General features: G+C 38.7%; 1 protein-coding gene and 1 pseudogene across 1 annotated transcript in view; one reads left to right on the top strand and one right to left on the bottom strand.

Moving 5' to 3' along the window:
- The window catches only part of PDE11A (phosphodiesterase 11A), a 388624-nt gene that overhangs the window by 352475 nt on the left and 8205 nt on the right, over window positions 1–27944 (bottom strand). The window lies entirely within an intron of this gene.
- LOC102150868 (cytosolic 5'-nucleotidase 3A-like) lies at window positions 5824–7364 on the top strand (annotated as a pseudogene).

Genomic DNA, 27944 nt, shown 5'->3' on the forward strand with positions numbered 1-27944 from the left:
GGGTACCAACCCAATTAAGAGGACACCTGCAATAAGAGTGTGCTAATAGACTTTGTAGCCAACAGTGCTGAGGCCCCTCCAAACTGGATTTACAAACAGCTGGCCAGGGAAGGAAAGATCAGACTCCCTGGGTACCTGCAGTGGGAGCAACCCTGCCACAGCAGAAGAACACAAGTAGCCCACAAAGGGGTCACTCCTGGTTCTTATGGTCTGGTGATGAGAGGGAAGCACACTGCTGGGCCTCATAAGGCATCTCATACATAAGACCACTTCTCCAAGATCAGGAGACATAGCCGACTCACCTAGTACAAAGAAAATAGCACAGAGAAAGAGGCATAATGGGGAGGCAAAGGAATACTTTCCAAGCAAGAGAACACTACAAAACACCAGAAAGAGAACTAAGTGAAACCGAAACTAGCGACCTCCTTGACAAGGAATTCAAACAAAATATAATGAGGATGCTCACAGATATGCAGAGAAGAATAGATGAACACAGTGAGCACATCAGCAAAGAATTGGAAGATATAAAAAAGAACCAATCAGAAATGAAGAATACAATACTTGAAATGAGAAATTCACTAGAGAGACTCAATAGCAGAGTAGAGGAAGCAGAAGAACGGATCAGCGAGCTAGACAAAAGATTAGAGGAAATCACCCAAGCAGAACAGAAAAGAGAAAAAAGAATTAGACAGAATGAGAACAGTGTAAGGGAACTCTGGGACAATATCAAGTGTGCTAACATTTGGATTATAGGAGTCCCAGAAGGAGAAGAGAGAGACAAAGGGGCAGAAAATTTATTTGTCGAAATAACAGAGGAAAATTTTCCTAACCTGAGGAAGGAAACAGACATCCAAGTTCAGGAAGCACAGAGAGCTCCAAACAAGAGAAGCCCAAAGAGGCCCACACCAAGGCATATTATAATCAAAATGTCTAAAATTAAAGATAAAGAGAGAATCCTAAAAGCAGCAAGAGAAAGGCTACAAGTGACATATAATGGGAAGCCCATCAGGCTGTCAGCAGACTTCTCAGTCGAGACCCTACAGGCGAGAAGAGAATGGCATGACATATTTGAAGTGCTAAAAGGAAAAAACCTACAACCAAGAATACTCTATCCATCAAGGCTGTCATTCAGAATGGAAGGAGAAAGAGCTTCCCAGACAAGCAAAAATTAAAGGAGTTTATCACTAAGAATCCAGTTCTACAAGAAATGCTGAAGGGACTTATTTAAGTGGGAAAGTAATGACCACAAATAGAGATAAAAGAAAAAAAATTATCAAAAATAACCCAAACAACAATAAGAAAAAACAGGCAATAAAATCACTTGTAAGGTAAAAGTATAGTAAAGGCAGCAGATCAACTACCTGTGAAGGTAATATGAAGAGTAAAAGACAATGTACTAAAATTACCTATTTCAATGATAAGAGGGTAATGGATATACACACACTAAACAAAAGACTATATATGATGTGAAAAACATATAATGTGGAAGGAGGGGAGTGAAAAAGTAGAGCTTTTAGAAAGAGGTCAAGCTAAAGAGTCTATCTACTCAATATAGACTGTTATATGCATAGTATATTAAATAGGATCCTCATGGTAACCACAAACCAGAAACCTATAACAAGCAGGAAAAAAAGTAAGACAAAAGAAATCAAACATATTACTAAAGATAGCCATCAAACCACAAGTGAAGAGAGCAAGAGAAAAAGAAAGGAACTGAGAAGAACTACTAAAACAACCCAAAAAAAGAAAAAGTGACAAAATGGCAATAAATACATATTTATCAATAGCTACTTTAAATGTCAATGGATTAAATGCTCCAATCAAATGCCTTAGGATGGCCAACTGGATAAAAAAACAAGATCCATGTATATGCTGCATACAAGAGACACACTTCAGACCTACAGACACTCACAAACTGAAAGTAAAAGGATGGAAAAAGATATTCCATGCAAATGGCAAAGAAAAGAAAGCAGGGGTAGCAATACTTATATCAGACAAAATAGACTTTAAATCAAAAACTGTAATAAGAGACAAAGACGGGCACTATATAATGATAAAGGGAACAAGCCAACAAGAAAATATAACACTTGTAAATATCTACGCACCCAACATAGGAGCACCTAAATATATAAATCAATTATTAACAGACATAAGAGGAGAAATAGACAGTAACACAATAATAGTAGGGGACTTTAACACTCCACTTACACCAATGGATAGATCATCCAAACAGAAGATCAATAAGGAAACACTCGCCTTAAAGGACACATTAGACCAGATGGACTTAGTAGATATATACAGAACATTCCACCCAAAAACCACAGAATACACATTTTTTTCAAATGCCCATGGAACATTCTCCAGGATCGATCACATATTAGGCCACAAAACAAGTCTCAATAAATTTAAGAAGATTGAAATAATACCATGCATCTTTTCTGACCACAAAGGTATGAAACTGGAAATCAACTACAGAAAGAACACCAGAAAAGCCACAAAAATGTGGAGATTGAACAAAATGCTACTGAACAATGATTGGGTCAATGAAAAAATCAAAGAAGAAATAAAAAAATTCCTGGAGACAAATGAAAATGAAAACACGACATGCCAAAATCTGTGGGATACAGCAAAAGCGGTTCTACGAGGGAAGTTTATAGCAATTCAGGCCTACCTCAACAAAGAAAAAAAATCCCAAATAGACAATCTAAAAGTGCACCTAAAGGTACTGGAAAAAGAACAACAAACAAAGCCCAAAATCAGCAGAAGGAAGGAAATAATAAAAATCAGAGCAGAAATAAATGAAATAGAGACTAACAAAACAATAGAAAAAATTAATGAAACCAAGAGCTGGTTCTTCGAAAAGATAAACAAAACCCTTAGCTAGACTCACCAAGAAAAAAAGAGAGAAGGCTCAAATAAATGAAATCAGAAACGAAAGAGGAGAGATTACAACAGACACCTCAGAAATATAAAAGATAATAAGAGAATACTATGAAAAGCTATACACCAACAAATTGGAAAATCTAGAAGAAATGGATAAATTCTTAGAAACATACAACCTCCCAAAACTGGACCAAGGAGATGTAGAAAATTTGAATAGACTGATCACCAGTAAGGAGATCGAAACAGCAATTAAAAACCTCCCAAAAAATAAAAGTCCAGGACCAGATGGCTTCCCTGGTGAATTCTACCAAACATTCAAAGAAGACTTAATGCCTATCCTTGTCAAACTCTTCCAAAAAATTGAAGAGGAGGGGAGGCTTCCTAACTCCTTCTACAAAGCAAACATTATCCTGATACCAAAACCAGACAAGGACAACACAAAAAAAGAAAATTATAGGCCAATATCACTGATGCACATCGATGCAAAAATCCTCAACAAAATACTAGCAAATCGAATACAACAATACATTAAAAAGATCATACATCATGATCAAGTGGGTTTCATTCCGGGGATGCAGGGATGGTTCAACATGCGCAAATCTATCAACGTGATACACCACATTAACAAAATGAAGAATAAAAATCACATGATCATCTCAATAGATGCAGAGAAAGCATTTGACAAGATACAGCATCCATTTATGATAAAAACTCTAAATAAAATGGATATAGAAGGAAAATACCTCAACATAATAAAGGCCATATATGACAAACCCACAGCAAATATCATTCTCAATGGAGAAAAACTGAAAGCTATCCCTCTAAGAACAGGAACCAGACAAGGATGCCCACTGTCACCACTCTTATTTAATATAGTATTGGAAGTCCTAGCCAGAGCAATCAGGCAAGAAAAAGAAATAAAAGGGATCCACATTGGAAAAGAAGAAGTGAAACCGTCAGTCTTTGCAGATGAGATGATTTTATATCTAGAAAACCCTAAAGAGTCCACTAAAAAACTTTTAGAAATAATAAAGGAATACAGTCAAGTTGTGGGATACAAAATCAATGTACAAAAATCCGTTGCGTTTCTATACACTAACAATGAAGTAGCAGAAAGAGAAATTAAGAATACAATCCCACTTACAATTGCAACAAAAAGAATAAAATACCTAGGAATAAACTTAATGAAAGAGGTGAAAGATCTGTACACCGAAAACTATAAAACATTGTTGAAAGAAAAAGAAGAAGACACAAAGAAATGGAAAGATATTCCGTGCTCTTGGATTGGAAGAATTAACATTGTTAAAATGTCCATACTTCCTAAAGCAATCTATAGATTCAACGCAATCCCTATCAAAGTTCCAACAACATTTTTTACAGAAATAGAACAAAGAATCCTAAAATTTATATGGAACAACAAAAGACCCCGAATAGCCAAAGGATTCCTGAGAAAAAAGAACAAAGCTGGAAGTATCACTCTCCCCTATTTCAAATTATACTACAAAGCCATAGTAACCAAAACAGCATGGTACTGGCACAAAAACAGACACACAGATCAATGGAACAAAATTGAGAGCCCAGAAGTAAACCCACACGTTTATGGACAGCTAATATTCAACAAGGGAGCCAAGAGCATACGATGGAGAAAGGAGAGTCTCTTCAATAAACGGTGTTGGGAAAACTGGACAGCCACATGCAAAAGAATGAAAGTAGACCATTCCCTTACACCATGCACAAAAATCAACTCAAAATGGATTAAAGACTTGAATGTAAGACCCGAAACCATGAGACTTCTAGAAGAAAACATAGGCAGTACGCTCTATGACATTGGTCTGAGCAGCATATTTTCAAGTCCCATGTCCGACCGGGCAAGGGAAACAAAAGAAAAAATGAACAAATGGGATTACATCAAGCTAAAAAGTTTCTGCACAGCAAAGGAAACCATCAACAAAATGAAAAGACAACCTAACAATTGGGAGAAGATATTTGCAAACCACATATCAGATACGGGGTTAATATCCAAAATATACAAAGAACTCATACAGCTCAACAACAAAAAAACCAACAATCCAATTAGAAAAATGGGCAAAAGATCTGAACAGAGATTTCTCCAAAGAAGAAATAAAGATGGCCAACAGGCATATGGAAAGATGCTCAACATCATTAGCTATCAGGGAAATGCAAATCAAAACTACAGTGAGGTATCACCTCACTCGGGTCAGAATGGCTATAATTAACAACACAGGAAACAACAAATGTTGGAGAGGGTGTGGAGAGAAGGGAACCCTTGTCCACTGCTGGTGGCAGTGCAAACTGGTGCAGCCACTATGGAAAGCAGTATGGAGTATCCTCAGAAAATTAAGGATAGATCTACCATATGATCCAGCTATTCCACTGCTGGGTATTTATCCAAAGAACTTGAAAACACAAAGGCATAAAGATACTTGCACCCCTATATTCACTGCGGCATTATACACAATAGCCAAGACTTGGAAGCAACCTAGATGCCCATCAAGGGACGAATGGATAAAGAAGATGTGGTATTTATACACAATGGACTACTACTCAGCCATAAGAAATGATGAAATCCAGCCATTTGTGACAACATGGATGGACCTTGAGGGTATTATGCTGAGTGAAATAAGTCAGAGGCAGAAAGTCAAATACCATATGATCTCACTCATAAGTAGAAGACAAAAACGACAAAAAGAAAAAGACACATAGCATTGGAGATTGGACTGGTGCTTACCATTGGGGAAGGCGGGAGGGGGGAGGGCAAAAGGGGTGATTAGGGTCACATGTGAGGGGATGCACTATAATTAGTGTTCGGGTGGTGAACATGATGTAATGTATCCAGAATTTGAAATATGATGTACATCTGAAAAAAATAAAAATTAAAAAAAAACAAGATCATTGAGATGAATATTGGATAAATAAGAAATGACTAATCAAGAGTCTGCTGTCCTTGTAAAAATGATGCCAAAATTCCAGAAACATGCAATTCACATCAAGAACCCTACAAGGGTAGAAGAAATTATCTGCGTTGTTGTCAAAGGAGCTGCCATACTTCAGATAATAACAGACTTTTATATGACACTAAGTAGACTTTCCTCCAAAGAAAAAGATGCCCAACATGTCATCATATCATTGACAACTGTAAACTGGTTATAGATAATTGTCAAAAAAAGATATTCAACTAAAGGAAAAATATTATGCTTTTGAAGTTGACCTAGTTTTTACCAGAGAAGAGAATTACCCTTATATGGTAGAATAGTATACTAAGTCACATAATTTGCTTGTTGAACGTTTTTGTTTTCTTTAAGATTGGCCCTGAGCTAACATCTGCTGCCAATCTTTTTTCTTCTTCTTCTTCTTTGTCTTCATCTTCTTCTCCCCAAAGCCACCCAGTACATAGTTGTATATTTTAGTTGTAAGTCCTCCTAGTTCTACTAGGTGGGACGCCACCTCAGCATAGCCTGATGAGTGGTGCTAGGTCCACGGCCAGGATCCAAACCAGTGAAACCCTGGCCCACTGAAGTGGAGCACGTGAACTTAATCACTTGGCCACAGGGCCAGCCACTATTTAACACTCTATCAAAGTTAAACTTAAAGAAATTATGGAATAATCTGATGTCATGTTCAAGGAAGGATATGAGATTTATTTTATAAGCTCCAACAACACAATATCCCTGTGTTCATATTCTTTGTATTGTATAGGTGAAGTGCTACAAGAGGTTACCTGTCAAGCTAGTGTTATCATCCAAATGTCAAAGTAGTGTCCAATTTCATAGATTTTGATGGAAATGGGGTTTTCAAACAACATAAAGGGGATTTAATCTACATATTTAACAAAAACAGAATATTTCAATCCACTAAAAGACAATAGCACCATGATTCTGTTGGGAGACTCCCAAGAAGACTTAAGAATGGCAGATGGAGCAGCCAATGTCGAACACATTCAGAAAATTGGGTACCTAAATGAAAGAGTGTAGCCAGCCCTGCTGGCCTAGTGGTTAAGACTCGGCACTCTCACTGCCGCAGCCTGGGTTCATTTCCTAGTCAGGGAACCACACTACCCTTCTGTCAGTTGACATACTGTGGAATCTGTGATGCTGAAGTCTATGCCACTGGTATTTCATATGCCAGCAGGGTCACCCATGGTGGACAGGTTTCAGCGGAGCTTTCAGACTAAGACAGCCTAGGCAGAAGGACCTGCCCACCCACTTATGAAAAAATTGGCCACGAAAACCCTGTGAATAGCAGTGGAGCATTGTCTGATATAGTGCCAGAAGGTGAGGGTTCAGCTCTTCTATACACAGGGTCACAAAGAATCAGAATCAATTTGACAGCACTAACAACAATAATAATAATAAGTGAATAAGTGAACTTTTAGAAAAGTACAAGGGCTCTTGCAATATTGTTTTAGTACAGTTCAGTACTCATTGGAGGTAGCCAACACTCTCCTACACAAGTTTCTATAAATAAGTATTCTTCAGGAACACCTTTCTCCCGTAAACTGATACAAGAACTTCTCATCTGCTCATTTTGCTGAAAGACTGCTATTTTAATGTGCTCTTGCTCTTAAAGTTTTTCCTTTATATCACTTCTGTATTTTTCAATACACTGAATCCATCAGCTGGAAACCCTTTTTTCTGCACCTCTCCCAACACACTCCCCACCATATTTTTAAAACAGGTTAAAAAAAAAAACTTGAAGCCAAAATTAGAAAATAACTCCTTACTTTTCCAAAACTGATTTTGTAGTTTAATATTATCATGCGCTTTTTGAGGAATCTTTTTATACTGGGAAAGTTTATATAAAACTTTCAAAAAGTAGTTTCAGGAAATGGTCAAATAATGTGCATGATTTTAAGTGTTGCTGTTTTCATAATTTGGGTAAATCACGCTGGTGGTATCAGCATCTCCTGAAAAACAAAGGGTGGGGATGATTGATGGACCTCTTTAGTGACCAGGAAAATAAAAATTAAAACCACAATGAGATACAATTTTCAACACACCAGACTGGCAAAAACTAAAAAACCTGACAATATCAAATCTTAGCAAGAATGTGGAGCAACAGAAACCAACACACATTGCTAGAGGGAGTGAAAATGCTGCGCCCTCCTTTGGAAAACAGATTGTCATTTAAATTTGACATGTGCATAAGCTATGGACCCAAAAATTCTACTTCTACATATATACTCCAAAAAACTCCTACACAAGTACATTAGTCTCCTATTGCTGCTATAACAAATTACCACAAATTTAATGGCTTTAAACATGAATTCACCCTCACAGTTTGGGAGGTCGGAAATCCCAAATCAAGGTCAGCAGGGTTGCATTCCTTCTGGAGGCTGTAGGAAAGAATTCACTCCCTTGCCTTGTCTAGCTTCTGTAGGCCTTCTGCATTCCTTTGCTCATGGCCCAATCCTCCATCTTCAAATGCACTTCAAAACAGTGCAGCATCTCCCTATGTCTCTCTTGAACTCTGACCCTCCTACCTCCCTTTTATAAAGACCCTTGTGACTACATTGGCCCCCTCAGATAATCCAGGATAATCTCCCCACATCAAAATCTTTCCTTAGTCACATCTTCAAAGTCCCTCTTGTCATACAAGGCAACATATTCACAAGTTCTGAGGATTAGGATGTGGACATCTTTGGGAAGCCATTATTCAGCATACCACACAAGTAAACCAGCAGACATGTACAAACTGTTTACAGCAGCATTATTTACAGTAGCAAAAAAAGCCCAGAAATAACTCAAAAGCCTATCAATGGTAGAATGGATAAATTGTGACATATTTATTCACAGGGATATTATACAGAAGCGGATATTATGACTATGCATTTCAACATGAATTAATCTCAAAAACATAATGTTGGGCAGAAAAAGAAGAATGTACATAGAATGATTCCATTTATACAAAGTTCAAAAGCAGAGAAAATGAAATTGTATAGGAAAACAGACATAGATGGCAAAGCAACAGAATAATCACACAATACTCACGATGGTGATTACAGGAGTAAGTTTGGGGAGGGAGTATGACGTAACTGTGAGGGGGCAGCAGACTTCAGTGGTAATGGCAATGTTTTATGTCTTAACCTGGTATAAGTAGAAGGATGTCCAGTTTATAATCATTCTTTAGGCTGTACGTATACATTTTCTTCTCCCCTTTGGATAATGACACATTTCACAATTTTCAAAAAAGGCAATGGACAATACAAAAAAACTGAGGGGCTAAAGCTCTTATCACTGCCAATATGTTCAGCACACATTTTGTTTTTACTTTCATTTGCAGAGTTCTAAGGGGCATGCTTTAGCAACGTACGTGAGCAGTTAATAACCCAACTCTCATTATGGTAATGGCAACACTGTGGCTAGACCACTAAACTAAGACTTTACTCTCCAGAGTTACTGGTACTAAAACTGAATGTTTATTCAGAGAACGATACACTTCAATTTGTTCACTTGTCTTGTCTTTTACTGTGTTGACATTGCTATGTATTACAGATAATCTACTAAATAGAATTGCCTTCCTTCTCTACAGTCCTTTCCACACTGTTTTGTCCAAATAACTTTTAAGACTTTGATCTACTGACATGTAATGTGAAGTTAATAATCTAATCAACAAATATAGATTGATAATAATAAGCAGTCAGAACTAAAAAAAAAAAAACTATGTCATTTGTCCAAAGAAGTATTAACCTCTAATTGGATAAAACCTAAAATGAGCTATTTTCGCATGCAAAAAAAACTTTTTTCAAAGGCGGCAGAACTCAATATTTATTGTAAGTCCATGTGGCAATAGTTCTCCAGTTTTTCCATAATACTGTATATGACAGATGTCATTGTCAAGGTACCAAAGCACTTAATTCCCCTTTTGAACTATGTGTTCAGTTTCACATACCTGTCCTGTATCCTTTTCTCTAAGAAAAGACAATATTTCAAGCATTGCCCCCTAGATGTTACAATACAATTAGCTGAATCTGCCTGTGAATTAAAGGACTCTCTTGAGCATAAGTTCCTCATAACACTCACATTTATCATCTCACAAAAACTTTAGATGATCAGACAAAAATGATTTTCTCACATAAGAAGCTGTTGCTTTCTTTTCAAAGATGTTTAAAGAAATGGTATAAATATTACTATTCTTTCTTTCTGTTTCTATAGGTGTTAAGTAATGAGCATGCTTTCTTGTGTGAGCAAAGGGGACAATTAGTAAATGTGGCAATTTTCTTATATAGGCTCAGCTAGCCTCACATATCACATAAATATGCAATAATTCTAAAGATACATATAACTAAATAAAATCCATATTGGTTATATACTTTACCTATTTTATATTATAAAAGATCTAATACAGAACTTTATATACAGAATTTTGAAGGGTGTGTGGATAATCAAAACTAATAGACTTTTGTGCATACTGGAAGATATTAAAGTATAGGTTATCAGTTTTATATAATATGCTTTCCATTCTCTCCACAATGGGCCTCAGTATGTGATTTTGTTGATTAATATTCAGAATGGAAAAACTGATTTTAAAATCCTGAAAGTATGTAAGATTTTCTGCCATGAATTCTCTAAAATTATTATTATGTTACATAGAAGTTTTTAAAAAACAGCAGTTAGGGCAAGAGGGCTGTAACCAAGACATTGCAGCAGGCAACGAAAGGTAAAAATTCTGAGCAATTTATCAACATTGAATCCCAGAGATTCCAAGCAGTCATGACACCTGTCTCTCCCTTAGCTGACAGAGTATTTTAACCAGGAATAAGGCACCTTTTTTGATCTTGCTTTTGCATTATTGAGGGTGTATCTTGTGAGCTTAATAACAACTTAACTTTGACAGCAGGGGTTAACACAGGATTTAGGCTTCCTCTATTGGTGGTTCGGGGTACTAAGGAAATATATCCAAAATGTCAATGACAGAAGACTCTAATGCCTCTAACAGCTCTGCTCTTGTCAACTGAGAAGAACACCCTGGGAACTGCGTGGTAAGTATTTTATATATTTGGAAAACAAGGTAATGAGCAGTTAAGCAATGTACCCAAGGCCAAGGGCAATAAGTGACTAAGCCTGGATATTAATAGCGGACTGCTTGATTTTCCAAATCCACACAACACATCGTGTGCTTAGATTTTACATGCCTTGTGGTCTGAATATTAATTAGAAAAACTTGAACCAACTTTGGTCCAGATCCACAGCAACTAGCAAAGACTTACAGGTGGGATAAAAACTTTCCCTGTTGTTTTTTGTCTTGTGCTCCTAAATTTAGTCTTGATGGAGGTCTTAAGACCCTTAGTAATTCATCAAGATTGTTTCCAATTGTGGTATATAGAGTGACATGCTGAGGAACAGAAACCTGCCTAAACTTCTTGACTTATCATCCCCAACCATCCACCCAAGGGCATCCTTAGCATTTGACACCATCTTTTCAGATGGGTCTCTTAAATGAAATAGAATCATGACAGCTTGTAAATTTCCTAGCCACAAATTCCTTAAATTCAACTGAGATAAAAGCAGATGAGAAATGATTCTGATAATCCATATCTTTGCAAATAACTAATTTAGAGGTGTACTTTCTGCAGTAGTGATCTGAGATAATACAATCTCCTAAAAGCTATCAAGAGAAGGAATTACCACAGCTAAAATATTCTTCTGCAGGATAATCCTGCAAAACTCAATACATCTTGGCCAAGCTTTCTTAATAAATTTCTAAAGAAAGGTAAGTGCTTTTTATGGGTCATGACAGGGAGCCTAAGCTCTATTCTTGTCTCCTCCAACAGTCAATTGAGATCTCAGAACACTGGATCTGGACCAGTGTGTGTTACAACAAAAGCTTCGGTTAGATGTAGGGATGGGTATCACATGTTGTTCATGAGGTCAAAAGGTGGAAGAGGATGGCAAACAGAGGTAGCATTTGAAAAGAAGGCCAAATCAGAAAGCTAAGAAGAGCATGCAAAAAGCAGTCAATCAGAGGGGCAAGCAAGAGAGGAACAATCTAGATATACTGTTTCAAAGAAGACTAGGAAGTTCAGAGAGTTTAGTAGGAGACAGAGAATGGGGGGAGGCAACACCCGAAACAATCTCCAGAGATGAGGGGCTACTGTTCCCCTTGGGTGTGGGTGGTGAGGAACCCATTTCAGATGCTGAGGAGGGGGGTTCATAGGTTTTTTATTCTTTTACAATATAAAGATGAATTATGAGACATAATTCATGTCTTATTCATAATTATAAGACATGAACTTTAGACATAGATTCTAATCAGTATTGTCATAAAGACAATTTCTGGTTGTGGTTCATGCAATGTGGCCTTATACTATTATAATCATACCTGGCTGATATTAGGTAATCAGTGCATATTTGTGAAATGGAATTTAAGGAGTGGTATGCTTTTTGATAAGAACCAATGCTATTTTCCTCACAGACAGTCTCTGTCATGGACATGTGACTCATACTGATACCTCATAAATAGCATGAATTCCTTAGGAAATTTCTCCACTGTGCCCTCCCTTCACACTAAATTCAAGATTTTAGCCAAATTCTGCAGTGCTAAGTATATATATTTACCCATCCAGAAAAGACAGGTCAGGATTCTACTGACACTAAAACTTGCCTTGAAGAGAGAGCAGCAACACAATCTGGCTTTGCAACAGCAGACAGTTCATGACTTTGGCTTTCAATCTTGGTCTTCCAAGCCAGCAGACAAGCATAAGGTAGACAGTGTCATACCAATTACTCCAGGATTGCTTGTGGTAAGTTAGCCTTTAAAAGACGTACTAAATGAGGCATGTGATCTGTTTAAATTGTAAAGGAATTGAGGTAACTATGGAACTGAATGATTCTTCAGCTACAGTGGCTATCATTCACCAAGAGCCTACCATGGACCTGGTATGCGTGCCATGCATTTTACATATATATAATTTTCACAGCAGCCATGCAAAGTGAGTATGATTGGCTCCATTACATACATGAGGAACCTGAGGCTACAAGAAGGTAAGTAACTTACCAATAACTGACCTAGAGTGCTAACTCAGAGATGCTTGAGTCTAAAGCTTGGGCTCTTTTCATCACACTATGCCACTCTGAAGAGTTAGCCATTTATGCTCAGGGCCACTGTCCATGTTGTTGTTAAATGCAGCTCCAAGACCATAAAGAGATCTGTCAGCAGTAATAAACAGTAGATTATGTTCAACTTAACGCACTAGAAAAAGTCAGAAGTTAACACTGTTTGTCATTCTTCTTGGTGGCCAGTACATGATCACTTTTTTTCCAGTCTATAATTAAATATATCAGCAAAGGTTGACTTCTGCAGAAGGAAAACAGAGAAGAAATCAAGTATGCCCCCCAAAAGTTTGAAGCTCTTGCTTCATGAAGAGTAGGCACATTATAAATTGCAAATATCTTTTCCCAGGTGTAGCCCATTTCAGAGAAATGATGAAATGACTAAAGAAAGTGAAACTAGAATCCTGATTTTACTTTATTTTCCGAAAACAGAAAGTTGATATGTAAGTATAATGTATGATTTCCCAATATAGTCCCTTGAGCTAAACCTCTCATGATCATGGTCATATAGGAAGTTCTTGGGAAGTGCAAAAACTGCTGGATGTGATGTCAAAAGCCCTCAATTCTCTGTCTCAGCTCTGCTACTGTTTAGGCCCCAAAATTCTGTGCCATTTAACTTCTCTAAGCCTCAGTTTCTTTACCTTTTAAATGGAGATAGTGATTCCTACCTTTCACAGCAGTAGGGATGAATTGAGATGAAGCATTTTATAACTCATAAAGTGCTACACAAATACACCACTACATTCAGAATACAGAATAGGAATCAGACTAGAAGCATTAGGAACTCTCCAAATTCTGTCCCCACAGCTTGACTAACTTCCTGTCTTGAGTTCTGTGAGATTTCCCTAGATGTTATTTCCGGATGTTATCCCACACCCCACTTATTATTTTTGATTGCTTCAGTGGCTTTCTTTCCCCAGCAATCAAACCAATTCATGGCTAAAGCAGCAAATGCCCCCAAAGGACTTCCTCTCTAGCCAAACAGCAAAGAGCTGTTGGACCAACAAATCATTGTTATGGCTACAACTTCAAGCCCTACTTACAGTTCACCCATAGTATCCAAAACGCTTCACAGTAAAGAAAAATGTGCAATTTATTCTAGGATAATTTGCTTGCTTATATACTCCAGAGCTCCAGGTCTTTTCTCAGAGACAAGTGTATATCTCTTATTTTACAATGGATATATGCAATTATAAGACCTGCAGAGAACAACCCTAGCTCTGCCTTGAAAATAAATCAATATCTCTAAAATATCATGGGAAATCTGTTAACAATTTCCTCTGGTTAATCCCTGATGATGTAAACAGATTTTCTCAGCAGGTTTTGGTACTGACCAGTTGTGATGCAAAATGAAAGGTTTAAATTTTTAAAGGAACTGTCCATGTTTCACACTTACAACCCAGCTTCCAGAAATATCAACTGTATAGTCCATGTCAAAGTTGTCTCACAACTTTGGTAAACGGCATTGTGAAAAGATGTTGAATAGCTAGTTACTCATTGTTTACACACCACAACAGAGGCAGCAGGTGCTTAAGAACACAAATTGTGGCTCCAAACAACATGGGTTCAAATCCTGGCTGTCCAGCTTATTAGCTGTGTGATCTTGGGGAAGTTACTTAATCTATTCGTACTCAGTTTCTTCAACTTTACAAAGGATTGATAATAGACCTACTGTATCAAATGGTTGCACAAAATAAATATGTTAATATATATAAAGTGCTTAAGGCAGTGCCCGGCACACGGTAAGCCCCTTATAAATGTTAACTATTGCTACTATTATTATTTTGCCTTCACAGGCATTAATGGGTTATATTGCATGCAGTGAAGTTTCCAGAGGCATCACCTCCCAAACTCTCCAAACATGATACAACTGCTGGGATCTTTGCATGTAAATTATCAATATCACCTGATGTTAATGGATATGAATGGCTAACGCACTTTCTGGAAGGCATTCTGACAGATTTTTTAACTTCATATTCTGTCAAGAAGCCTTCTTCTTTCACAGACAGAATTAATACACATGAATATGTGAGCAGAACATAAGTATAATCCTTAATATCTCCCATAGTAATAAAAGTGCAGAGTCTAGACAAAGTCAGACAACCTGGGTTTGCATCCTGGTTTTGCCACTTACTAGCTGTGTAAACCTGGGCAAGTCACTAATCTCTCAATGTTCAGTTTCTTGATATGTAAAATGTGGCAAATAATGGTATCTATCTCACAGAGCTTTGTGAGGATTAAATAAGATAACTAAATCTTAGCACAGTGCCTAGCACAAGGCATATACTCAATAAGTGCTGGCTACTGCTATTAATTTTTCTTTAGTTTGGTTAGTCCAGTTGATACAAGTCCTTGAGTGTTAATTGAAAAACAAATTATATTTGCAGTTGATACTTCAATGCCTATATTTGTAACAATGAAGTTTTAATAGCGGAAGTCTTTTCTCGTGTCATTATAATGTCAGATTTAGTTCACTTGAAGATGCATTTTTGGAAGATTTTATTATCAACCTTATAATATAGAACAATCCTGGAGTAGCTGTCTATGAAATGTATAGAAATATGTTGATAAGGTGGTTGACCTCTGTTAGAGAATCATCAATGATTCTTTCTACTTAAGACTTTGGTTTGTTTTTATAATTTAAGAACTGGGATCAGAACTTCAGAATGATAAAATTATAGAGTTAGAAGGTTAGAGGATATCTAGTCAAGAAGGGCTGTTGACTGCCTCATTCAAGTAAGGCAGACATGACTTAAACATGGTTTGCCTTTGGCAAAGCTGAGCTAGTCAGTTCATCTTTGCTTCCCTTGTAGCTTCCCTTTACTTTTCTCAGTCATCGAACCTATCTTGGTTCCATTATTGTTCTTACCAAGTGGTCAATTTATTTCTGTTAGTGTTAACTTCTAGTCAACTTGTTCACTGCTGATGGGCTCTCAGAGATGTTTAGAGATTCTTACAGTTGGAAAAGCCAGAGATATTGAGGGGAATTAAGCTATAATAGTAGAATTATAGGTTGTGGAGTTGTTAGTTTGGGGTAGAGACCATTGCCCAATATCTTTTGCTCACTATTCCTACGTCTAGGGCCTCTCTTCTTCCTGTGGACTCAGTATTCTTAGATTGGAATAATTATGCAGAAAAACTTTCTTTGATTTTTGACTTGGAGACAAAGAGACTCAGATCCTATGACAAAATAGTTGGCTATATCCTCTGTTGCAGTTAATGGGAAAACCCAGAAGGAAATCTGAGCCCAAATCATCTCTTTCTTAAAGATATCACCCAATGGCAATACCAAGGAATGGCTTATCTCCAGCCTTTCCAAAGATATGTAAAGACAACATCTTGTTACACAAATAGAGCTTTATTACAAGTCCCCTAGTCTATACTTCCAGCCAGACAGTAGCCCTGAGCCCCTCCAGTAACATTCTGGAATAGCCACTGGTAACACTATGAGTGGCTCAGACATGAGTCTCATTCAACACTAAGCATACCTTGCTACAAAGCTACTAATTGTACAACTCTCTGTAAAGCAGAATTGTTTTGTAAGGTTTCTGCTCTTTGCTTCCACTATTAAGATGAAATTTTAGAGCTGGAAAAGTCTTAGAAATCATTTTCCTAGCCCTCTCATATTACATGTGAAGATTCTGAGGTCCACAGAGCAGGTCATCTGACCAAGTTCCCATATGTGAAGAGTGCAGGGCAGCCCAAATCTGTGTTGCTCTCCTGCTCATAGGCTTTCTGTGGTTCTTTGTCTTCAAAGTGAAGGTGACCAGGATAACAAATCCCTTGGATAATCTGCCCCCACCTTCCTATCCACTGCTTGGACTCCTTGTTGCCTCATAAACTTTCTATGTAGGAAATGATTAAGAGTAGAATTAGACCCATTAGGAGGCAGTTTCAATCATCTAGGTGAAAGATAATGGTGACTTAGACTGCAGTTGTGGTAATGAAAATGGAGAAAAACAGACAGACTTGAGATCTGTTTTAAAGAGCGAATCAAAAGAACTTTCTGATAGATTGAATATGGTGGGTGAATAAAAGGAAGGAATCAAAGATGATGCTTAGGTTTCTGGCTTGGGTAACTAAGGATAAAGAAGACAAGATAGGAGCAGGAGAACGTTGCAGGGTGAGGTAGTGAAAGAAAGAGTTAATGTTTCTGAAATAACAACCTACTTGAGAGGTGGCACGTACATGTAAAAGGAGGAATGACTCTTCCTTCTTCTCTGGATTCCAAGAGGAAAGATTTCCCTTAACCTCTGCAGCCTTTGGACCCAGCCCTTGCTCCTCCTCATGGAGGTAGGGTAAGCTACCTGATTAGGGTGCTAGGGAAACTAACTGGGCATGCATAGCCCAGCCACTTCCTCCCCTTTATCTTCTGGAATCAGGCAGCCCACAGGAAGCATGCCTCTGCTCTGTTCCTCAATGCTGTGAGTTTCAAAGGGATAAGCCCCTTCATGTGGGGAGGACTGTAGGCATCCAGCCTCGTCTGTATCTGGGAGGGTAGGTCTATCTAATTCTGGGAGTATTATAAGCCCATAAATATAAGCCCATACTCCAATATTTGCTTAATAAGTTATAAATGTGATAATGTGATGTCTCATTTCCTCCTTTGTCTTATTTCTCATCTTAGTCAGATCAGGGCAGGGAAGAAAGATGTTATTTATTGGGGCTTCTTAAAGATCAAGAATGGGAGAAACAGTGATGGAGGAATACAGAGTCCTAACTAACACTCATGGTCTTGTGACCTCAGGAAAAAGACTGAGTGCTTGCTTCCTAATCTATAAAGGGAGAGGATACCACCCACTCCACCTTTCTTACCAGGTTATCACGAAGATCCTATGAGATGAGGCTGCAAAAGCGCCAGGCTCAAATTAATGTTCAAATATAGGAAACATTACTTTTAGCTCCAAATGCATTGACTAAGGAACTTAAAGATGGAATTTCTGCAAAAAGAACACAAAAAACGGACAAACTAATATTTCTATTGTAATAACAGTTATTATAGATATTTTTCTATACACGTCTCCTTAGGCAAATGGTGGTTTATCAAAGGTGAAAGCCATGCAGGAAAAGAAAGAAAAAAACAAGTAGTCCAATGCTCATTTATTCAAGTTATCCTATTTCAAATGTTGAAAAACTGGCCTAATCTTTAGCTTTGTACATTTATAGAGAATTTGTGAATTAGAAATGCATTCATATGAACAGATTCCTTTATCAAAGAAGGAAAATATTATCTTTCATAAAGCTGGAGTGTAAAGGTGTTAAAAAAAAATACAAGCCAGGCATTACATTCTGATAGAATAATGAAGCAAGATGCAGATGTAAAGGCATAATGTGGACCTCAGTCAAGAGCAAACGTCAGCTCTAGGAAACAGAGCCACACAGCTTATAGAGTTTGGTTGACTTTCCCTTTGATGGATTGTCACAGAAGAGCAGCAGTAAGTCCTGTGGCTGAATTTTACAAATGACTAAGCAAGTTTCAAAGCGTTGATACATTGGGGGAGAAGCAATATAATAACAGAGGTGATTAAATCCCACCTGCTTCCTGGCGGATTCAGGAGGATGGAAAATATTTCTTTTATGTGTACAAAAGGAAAAAAAGAACCCTGCAGGGGACATTCACCATTAAGAACTTTAGGTTAACAGAGACAAGACCTCAAACAATCAATCAGCCTGAGAATTGCTGGCATGGTAACTTCTGTGTTGCTGTTGCTAAGAATTCCTGGTGGATACCAGGCTAAGAGAAAAACATACCAAAGAAATAATATTTATCATTGTTCTCATTTTAATAAAAGCCTGGATGTTGTATACCAAGTGTTTAAATACCAATTTCCCTGCCACTTGTTCTACTTAGAACGTACTTGAGGAGCAAGGTCTTTTTCATACTGCAAGGCATTGACCCACAGGAAATAAATTACACCCAAGGGCCACATGGGGTAACAATTTGAAATGTAATTAAAATCTACGTGTTTTGAAAGAAAGACAAATATTTCATGTATCTGATTTTAAAATTAAAAAGAAAGATACAATCACAGGCCACATGGAAGTAAAAAAAAAACTCAATTGTTTTCTGAGGGAGACCTATGAGATTTTAAAATTGGATTTGGAAATTAAAAATTAGGAACAAACACTTATTTCATGTTATATCCATTTTATGTTAAGGTCAGTAATGTCAGAGGACAAGAAGAGGACAGGGAGAAAAGAAGAAAGAGTAAGGAAAAAAGACAGACAGGCAAGGAAAGGGCAGGAGGCGGGAATGTAGGAAAAGGAGGAGGGAGAGGGCTAGCTGGCAGGGACAAGAGGAAGGAAAGGAAATATAGGAAAACAGAGGAAAAAGAAAGAGGTTGAGCAAGCCAGAGGTTCAGAGAATTCTGAAATATGTCAGCTAAATGAGTTTGTTGACTCTATTGCTCTATTGAGTCTTGGAGCATTAACAATTGTGATCACTGTCATTGGAAATGTCATTTAACTATTTAACACAACTGGTCACAGATGACTTTAGAAGAATTGCATACTTCTCAAAGGATTGAATATTTTCTAGGGTAATGATAGATAATTCAAATAAAAATATCTAGAGTCCAGAAAAGAATCCGACAATCTTGGAGTATGCTTCCTGGAAACAAGTACAGACTAGAGAAACATAAACACTTTTGGTTCTTTGGGGGGAAATGGAAGCAGTGGTGGTGATGGTGCATTTGCTTTCATCAAAGGCTTGGTGCTGGGCTCTCTCTATACACTAATTTGGTTTAAATTACCACCACTAAATCAGAGAGCTCCCAGTCTGACCTTCTGTATTCTCCCTAGCGAATCATTCTGCCTTGCCTAAAACAAATCACTACTGCCATTTAAATAAACATATAAAAAGCAGAATACATCTCCTTTGCTCTAATATTGCCATTATTAACTACATAATCACTATTTTCCCAAAGCCCCAGGCCTGTTATATTAGTCATAGTCAATACTTTTTTTCTCTTGCTTTCATCCTCTCAACGCTGCTAATTCCTCTTCTCTATTGGTAATAGATGAATTGTTTGGTTCCCTGTACCTTCATCTCTCTAACATTCACCGCCTGGACCACTATAGCCCCATTACCTGACCACTTTACCTGGGAACCCAACTCATCCCTATGTATGAAAAATTGAAAGGACTTTTGGCCTCTAAGTGGCCTAATCCAGCATTATTAGCTAAACCCCGGTCTTAATCTGACCTTGTAACCTAGTACTATTACCTAGGCCACTTGCCCTTGTGACCAAATTCTTAATAACATTTTTCCTCACTTATTCATATAACCAATATTTACTGAGTACCTAACTACTACATGTTATGCACTGTGCTACAAACGGGGAGTGCTATAAAGTCAAGAAAGTTATAGCATCTGCCTTCTAGGAGTTCACAATTTAATGGAGAGAAAGATAGGTGAGCCAAAATTTAAATTACTGAAAATGTAATGAATAGCAAGAGTCCTACGGGCAAAGTGCTATGGGAGTAAATAGAAAAAAAATAACTTCCACAAGAAGTGTGCCTTCCTCGTTATTTATTCTGACAGTTCAAGGCACAGTATAGGCACCATTCTGAGATGGCTTTATGGGTGTACATCCAGTGCAGTCACATAGGGCCCCACAATGAGGAGGGCCTTCCCTACTTGAAGTTTAAGTTGAATTTGTACTTTGTCCATGAAGTCTAGCGGAGCATGCCCCAGGGGCTCACACACAGTTCAGCCTCTGATGTGTTCTCAGCCTCACTGCTCCAGCCCCAGGACCTCTGCCTCTTTTTGTCCAGGGCTGCAACACGATCAGGTTGACAGAGGGGGCTCATGTTCTGCTGTTGCCCTCCACTCCCAATGAGGTCATGGGCATGGGCATGGGGAGGGTCAAGGGCCCTGCAGTGTTTCAAGGAGGGACAGGTGCTCGCCATCCCCACCCCAGGCTGACAGCACCATGGCAGGTTCAGTAAGCAACTCTGTGGGGCCTCTCACCCACCCCTGATCCAAGTATGGAGCACGTTCTGCCACAGAGGTTGCAATCATTTAGGGTTGCCCATATGTCCTGGATTGGGGTGGCTGTCCTGGGGAAGCTGGCCCAGAGGCAGGGAAGATCAATTTCTCTACCCCATGCCAAGACTCCCATTTTCGTTTTTTACTAGGTCTCACAAATTGTGTAGCTATGTCTGGCCTCACCCTTTGTCCTTGTAATCCTCAGACCTTTGAGCTTAGAGACAACAACCTCTTTAGCAAATTTCCTGCCTTCAGAGAAAAATTAGGACTTCAGAGTCCTAATCTCCATTTCATTCTCAACAATGAAAAACAGCAAGAATCCTTTCCCTAGGGGCCGGCCCAGTGGTGTAGTGGTTAAGTTCGTGCACTCTGCTTCAGTGGCCCAGGCCGCAGGTTCAGAACCCAGGGCAGACATACACACTGCTCATCAAGCCGTGCTGTGGCAGCATCCCACATACAAAATAGAGGAAGATTGGCACAGATGTTAGCTCAGCAATCATGTTCCTCAAACAAGAAGAGGAAGATTGGCAACAGATGTTAGCTCAAGGACAATCTTCCTCACCAAAAAAAAAAAAAAAAAAAGGAAAAAAATGCATGTTATCTAAAAAAAAGAAAAATCCTTTCCCCATGGCCTTCTGATCCCCTTTTCCAAAGCCTAGCTGATTTTCCTTCTCATATCTTGTTGTGGGTAATTAATCATACACATAAGCCAGCCTGTGGAAACCAGGAGGATCTACTGGAGAAGATGGCTCACCACTTGAAGGTCCTGGACTTTGAGCTGCCTGCAGTGACTGGATGGGACTTGGAGCTGGGATGCACTTTAGGGCAGGACTAAGCCACAATTGCCAGGCTCCCTGCAGTTAGGTATGGCCACATGCCTGAGTTCTAGAGTCTAGAAAGACAATGAAATGGGAACAGGAAATGATATGTGCCACTTCCAGACCTGACCCAAAAAATCCTCCCACTTCAATTGTCCATTTCTCTCTCCCCTCATCTGCTGACCAGATGTTGAAGCCCCAGGTTGAAGGTATGGAGACCCAGGAAGGAAAGAATCCCCTCTTGAAGGAGAGCTACCCATCATTGAGGAAGACCTGTGCAGAGCTTCAGAAGAGTGTGAAATAAGCTTCTGTTGTGTTACCACTGTGCCACTGAACTTAGAAGGTACATCTCTTAAAGTAACCTACAGTTACCCTTAACTATTAATGAATATATATGTGGAAATTTTGGAAAAATACATAAAAGGAAACAAAATAAAGGAGAAAAATTACTCTTCAGACCGCAAATCTGAGATCACCTCTATTAATGTTTTGGCATATCATCTTTCAGCCTTTCCCCAGGCACCATTCCAATTACTTTTTACTGAGTCCTCACAATGTAACAAACAGCATGTTAAGCACTTTTCATAAATAATTTTATTTAATTCAACCTTTTAAAATAGGTATCATTATCCTCATTTTAGGATTGTGGAAACTAACAACTACAGAAGTAAAATATGACACAACTCTTAGGTGGTGGGACTGGGAATCAAATCCAATCTGTTTGATTCTGAACTCAAGCCATTCTCTCATGCTTTTATTGCTGTGATTGTTAAGAAAACTGGGATGCCATGGTTTTCTAATATGCTTTGTTCACTTAATATTTTGTGAGCAATTTCCTCTGATCAAATATTCCATTTTATGATGTACCATAATCTATTTATCCAACCCTCTAGTTGGATGTTTGGATTGATAATTTTACATTATTAAATAATACTACAATGAGTATTCATATAGACAAATCTTTGCACATACCCATAAATATTTCATTAGGGTAATCTGGAAGTGCTACATTAGAAGTTATGAATATTCTCAAGGCAGTACATGGTTGTTGGCAAATTGTCTTACATCAGTGGTTTCCAAAAAGTGGGCGTGGGGATGTTGCCCCCAGGGGACATTTAACAATGTCCAGAGACATTAATTGTCACAACTGGGCAAGCATTTAGTGGGTAGACGCCAGGGATGCTATTAAACATCTTATAATGCACGTCAGTCCCCCAACCCCCTAACAAAGAATTATCTGGTCTAAAATGTCAATAGTGACACTGTTGAGAAACTCTAACCTACATAATGGTTCCACGAGTACGTGTCAGTCTTGAGACCAAATAAAAACTATAATAGGGCTCTTCTCTTCATTCAAACATGATTTACAAAGGACCTACTATATGCCAGATCTACTATAGAGCCAGAAGCTAGCATTCAAGGAGGAGGGTCTGATCAATAGCCAAAAGTAAAGAGAGGAGGCAGCTTAGGAGTAAATTTTGGCTTCAATTGCTAAAGAGAAAACATATCTATTTAATTTTATACCTTCATATCTTTCTATATAATTTTACATTAAATAATTTACATATAGCACAACCAGAAGGATCTACAACTAGAATATACAACTAGGTATGGGGGGCCTTTGGGGAGAAGAAGAGGAAAAAACATAATAATAATTTCCATATAATTTGCATTAAATTATACAGCCTCACAAGGTTCCTATGAGAAATGATTAATATTATTATATTGCTTCATACATGAATGCTTGATCCTGATTATTTCAAGGCTGTCTCTAAAGAATAAAACTGGTTGTTTCTTCAACAGAATCCCAAGGTCTTGAGTATGAGACATGCCTATGATGACAGGGGCTCCTCTTTCCCCAGCTGACTTTTTTGTTCTTTAACTTAGCTGATCATCTCAATTCAGTTCATTCAGAGGTGGAAAAATGTTTTCCTGCCCTTTCTATTTTAAATTATAGGCACTCCCTGAGTGTCAGTTCCTTTCCGGCTTTCCTTCCCACAGCAGGCATGGCAAAAAGGTGAGACTAAATCAGAAACGGTTCCTCTTGTTTCTTCATTTAAGAAATAGACGGCAGAGAGGAGAGGGGAGAGATACCTCAGCTCCCAGCTGTGCTATCAGCCTCCCCTCCAGAGATTCTGTCCTCCTCTGCCCACTTGGTCAATGCCTAGCAGATTCACTGCCACTGGCTCCTCTCCTCCTTGCTTCTCTGCATGATAATCTCTGGGCCATGATAAAAAGGAGAAGCTATGGCTGTCCCGGGCTTTCAATGCCAGTGCTCACAGAAGAGCAAGTGAGAAAAGAATCTGACCCCAGTCTCACATACCTGAAGAAAGAAAAAAAGAAGCCAGCCTTAACAGCTGTGCAGAGCATACACCCTCTCACTTAGTGGTCTTCTGGAAGCAAAAGGAGGAAGAGGCTGAGGGGAAAATGTGGGTACCCCACACAGGTGGCCATTTGAGACAGGGGATTATGGCTTCACTTTTCCAGAGGACCTTACGCAGAAAAGAATAAAAATCTAGACTGGTTTCCTTAGCAACCCTGGGATAATCTTTCCCACAATGTCCCAAGCCTACGGTTCTTAATTCCATTACAGCCGTTATTAAAACTTTAAATATGCAATCAGGTACATTAAGTTGCCAAATATCCATAAAAACTATTAGCTCGTTAAACTGTGCACAGCCATTTAAATGAAAAAGGAGTACCATCCAATTGCTTTAAATTGAAAAAAGTACAGGTTAAAACATTCTGATAATCTGATAAAGTAATATTGGCAGCATAAGTACAAAAAGGATAACACATAGTATTAAAATTAACACCACGTCCAAACAGAAAACATAAAATAAAGAAAGCCTATCTTTTATTTGGTAAATAGTCAACACGTTTAAAATAAAATTGTGTATAGATTCCACCTAGCCTAATAAATTATTAGAGCCTGATTAGAAACACTGAGGTTTAGTGTTCATTTATCCTTTAATGTCAGTGGCTAGAATTTATTTTACAAGTACTGGATCCAAATCCCGTCATTTTTTAAAAATGCCCAGGATTTTGAGAATTAAACTACAAATGATCAATCTGGAGACTTCATATGTGAATTTATAGCACAGAAACCCAATGGATACTTGGGGATTACATATTATACTAGAAAAATAGGCATACTGATCGATAGTAAAAAAATTTAACATAACTTTTTTTATGATTGTCATATGAAGAATATGTATTATGGTCAGTAAATGACAGTCTAATGTTCACTTAAAGCACTTGATTAGTTTACATTTCAAAGTAATCATTACCTGTGCATAAGGCATCATGTATGTGTGGTGCATACATGGTGTATGTGTTAAAATGTACCCGGGATTTATTTGAATCAGGTATGGTAAGACATGCAGATATGGAAATGACTGTCATGAAGAAAGATGTTTATACTCACAAATCCCTAGAAACAGGAGGCACAGTGCACCACGCAGAGCCACATGGGGACGGGCCAGGGTCCATCAGAAGGCAGAAGGGAAGAGGGCAGAGCGTGGCCTAGAGCCTTTACTGGGGTTCTCTCTGGAAGGAATAGGTGAAGGACGGTAGGTTCCCTGAGCCAGACTAGGATTGGATAGTTGGAATAATTTCGATGGACTCTGGACTCTAGGGTGCTCCCTTGTTGCCCAGTACCTGGGCCTGGGGTGACTTAGGGCAAGGGGAATACTGGCTTGGTGTGTGAGGGTTTGATAAAGGAGAGAGCTGAGGATGTGGGCTCTGGCTTGGTTGGTTTGTATATCAAAGGCATGCTTGCAGGGGAGTAGTTGCTATCTCCAGTCATTTGCAAGCCCTGGGAAGGGAAATCTCTCTGGGATCAAGGCCCCAAACACCAGAATATCAAGAATACAGAAAATAGGGGCCAGCCCGGTGGTGCAACAGTTAAGTTCACACGTTCCACTTCAGCGGCCCAGGGTTTGCTGGTTCAGATCCCGGGTGCGGACATGGCACTGCTTGACAAGCCATGCTGTGGCAGGCGTCCCACAAATAAAGTAGAGGAAGATGGGCACGGATATTAGCTCAGGGCCGGTCTTCTTCAGCAAAAAGAGAGGAAGATTGGCAGCAGTTAGCTCAGGGCTAATCTTCCTCAAAAAGAAAAAAATACACAAAATAAGATGATATAGTCAATACAAGTACTACCACAACTTAAGTCGAAATTCTCCTTTATGTGCAAAGTCCTTTCCAGGGCCAGGCCCTGTGAATAAAGCCTGTTGGACTGTGCACTTAAAAATATTAATAAAGCCTTGCATTTCTTACTTTATCCTTTTGAATATGTCTTCCATTATCTCACTAGAATCTAATGATTAGATTTAATGATTAGATCCTTACAAAAAACATGTTCAGACATATTATCCCTATGTTATAGCTGAAAAAACTAAGGCAGAACTGGAAATAGAATCTAAAATTCCTATCCCCAAATCTAGAGCAAGTTCTTCTATACTCTGATGTCTTTTACAGTTTAACAAAGTGACTAGTAATCTAAGAATTCAATTCTCAAACAAATAGGCTTGACCGGGTAGTGCAGGGAAAAGGTTCCATGAACTAGACCAAAGTCATCCCTTCTCTGCAGGAGTGTTTGGCCCAGGCTACCTCCTATAGGGTTTCTTCTGGTAAACAGGAGATTGGGAATGAACAGAATTACTTGGAGAGAATAAGACAGCCAAATACCATGATGGCATTTCTGAACTCATTTTCAACAGACTTCAATCACTATGCTCTATATACTGATGGAATTTAGTGTTGACGTCAAAGAAGGATATTCCTACCTGACTTGGCCTCTACTCACACTTACATTCCTGGTGAGTAAACTAATATCCCTGGTGACTCTGGATAGTCCCCATTTGGCTCTCCAGATGCCCTTGCCACCTTTCTCTGCCCTATTCTATGCCAGAAGGCTGAATCCTATGAACTGCTGCACCAGGGCTTCCTTTGCCCTCTTGGCCTCAACCAGGGCTGGGCTCAACCAATGAGTGGCACTGACAGGAGGTAGAGGGTGTGAGGAGGGTAACGTTTCTATGGCTCCCTCTTGTCCAGGTCATGGTTTGCTGGTGGCTGAGTTTCTCCCTCCAGGGCCACAGCTCTGGCTCTTCCCCCCACTGGAGCTCTTTCTGACAGCTCTGCTAGTTGCACCCTCCTCTTTAGATCTAGGGGTAGCAGTTAATTTCTATACAACAAGAGTAGCTGTTCTGTTGACCCTTAAAAACTTTATTATTTCATCTGGGAGGTGAGACAAGGAGGAGGTGTAGCAACCAGCCCAATTTATTGGTGACAACAATAAGGAACAGAAGGGAAGGAGAAGGTTCTCACTTGGACATGCCCCATGGAATGGACATCTAATAACTACAACTTGGAAAGGGTAGGATATAAAGGCAACCATCTCAGAAGTTTGAACTTTATGAAAGCTTCTGAGAGTATGTGAAACACAAGATAAATAACCAATAAACTTGAAAGTGCACTGCTCCTGAAAAATAATTATAAGGTTGGTCAGTATAAAAATAGGGCTTCATAAGGCCCATTATAAATAGTTATAAGGTTGGTCAATATAATCTCCCATACCTGAAAGGATGTTCAAAGAAAAAATCCTAAGTCTGCAAGGCCTAATGCCAGAAGGAGTGTTTTACCTTCAATAAGTTGTATTGTATGAATGGGGTAGTCAGGAGAAAACTAGAAAATTCAGTTAGCCAAAATGGTCATGCTCCATCCTATGCTTTGCCTAGAAGAAGCTGGCAGTGGGCTGCTGCTAGTTGTTTCTATTTGGTCAGTGGCAGTCTGCTTTCTGTATAACATGGTCTCCACATGGAATGCAGTAAAAGAAAAAAACAAAAAAAACAATGGAGGGGGCAGGAAGGTAGGGGTCCAGCAATTAAAATGAAGATATGATTAATACAGAAAAGCAATTCAGATAATTCACCAGTTATCTGGGCTTCATGAGCCCTATTTAAAAAAAAAGTCTACAAAATAAGGTCCAAAGAGTTAAAAGATGCGTTCAAGAGATGAAATGAGAAGTCATGATCAATGATCTTGAGTTCAGAGCCTAGAGGTCATTTAAGTACCCAAATACTTAGAATACTAAGAAAATAGAAAGGAACACATTAAAGCATTACAGAAGTCCAAAGTGGGGAGAGCTCATGTCCAGTTTGGGTGAGATGGGGCAGGGAT

This window comes from Equus caballus, chromosome 18 (assembly GCF_041296265.1).
Source record: "Equus caballus isolate H_3958 breed thoroughbred chromosome 18, TB-T2T, whole genome shotgun sequence".
Classification (NCBI taxonomy): Eukaryota; Metazoa; Chordata; class Mammalia; order Perissodactyla; family Equidae; genus Equus; species Equus caballus.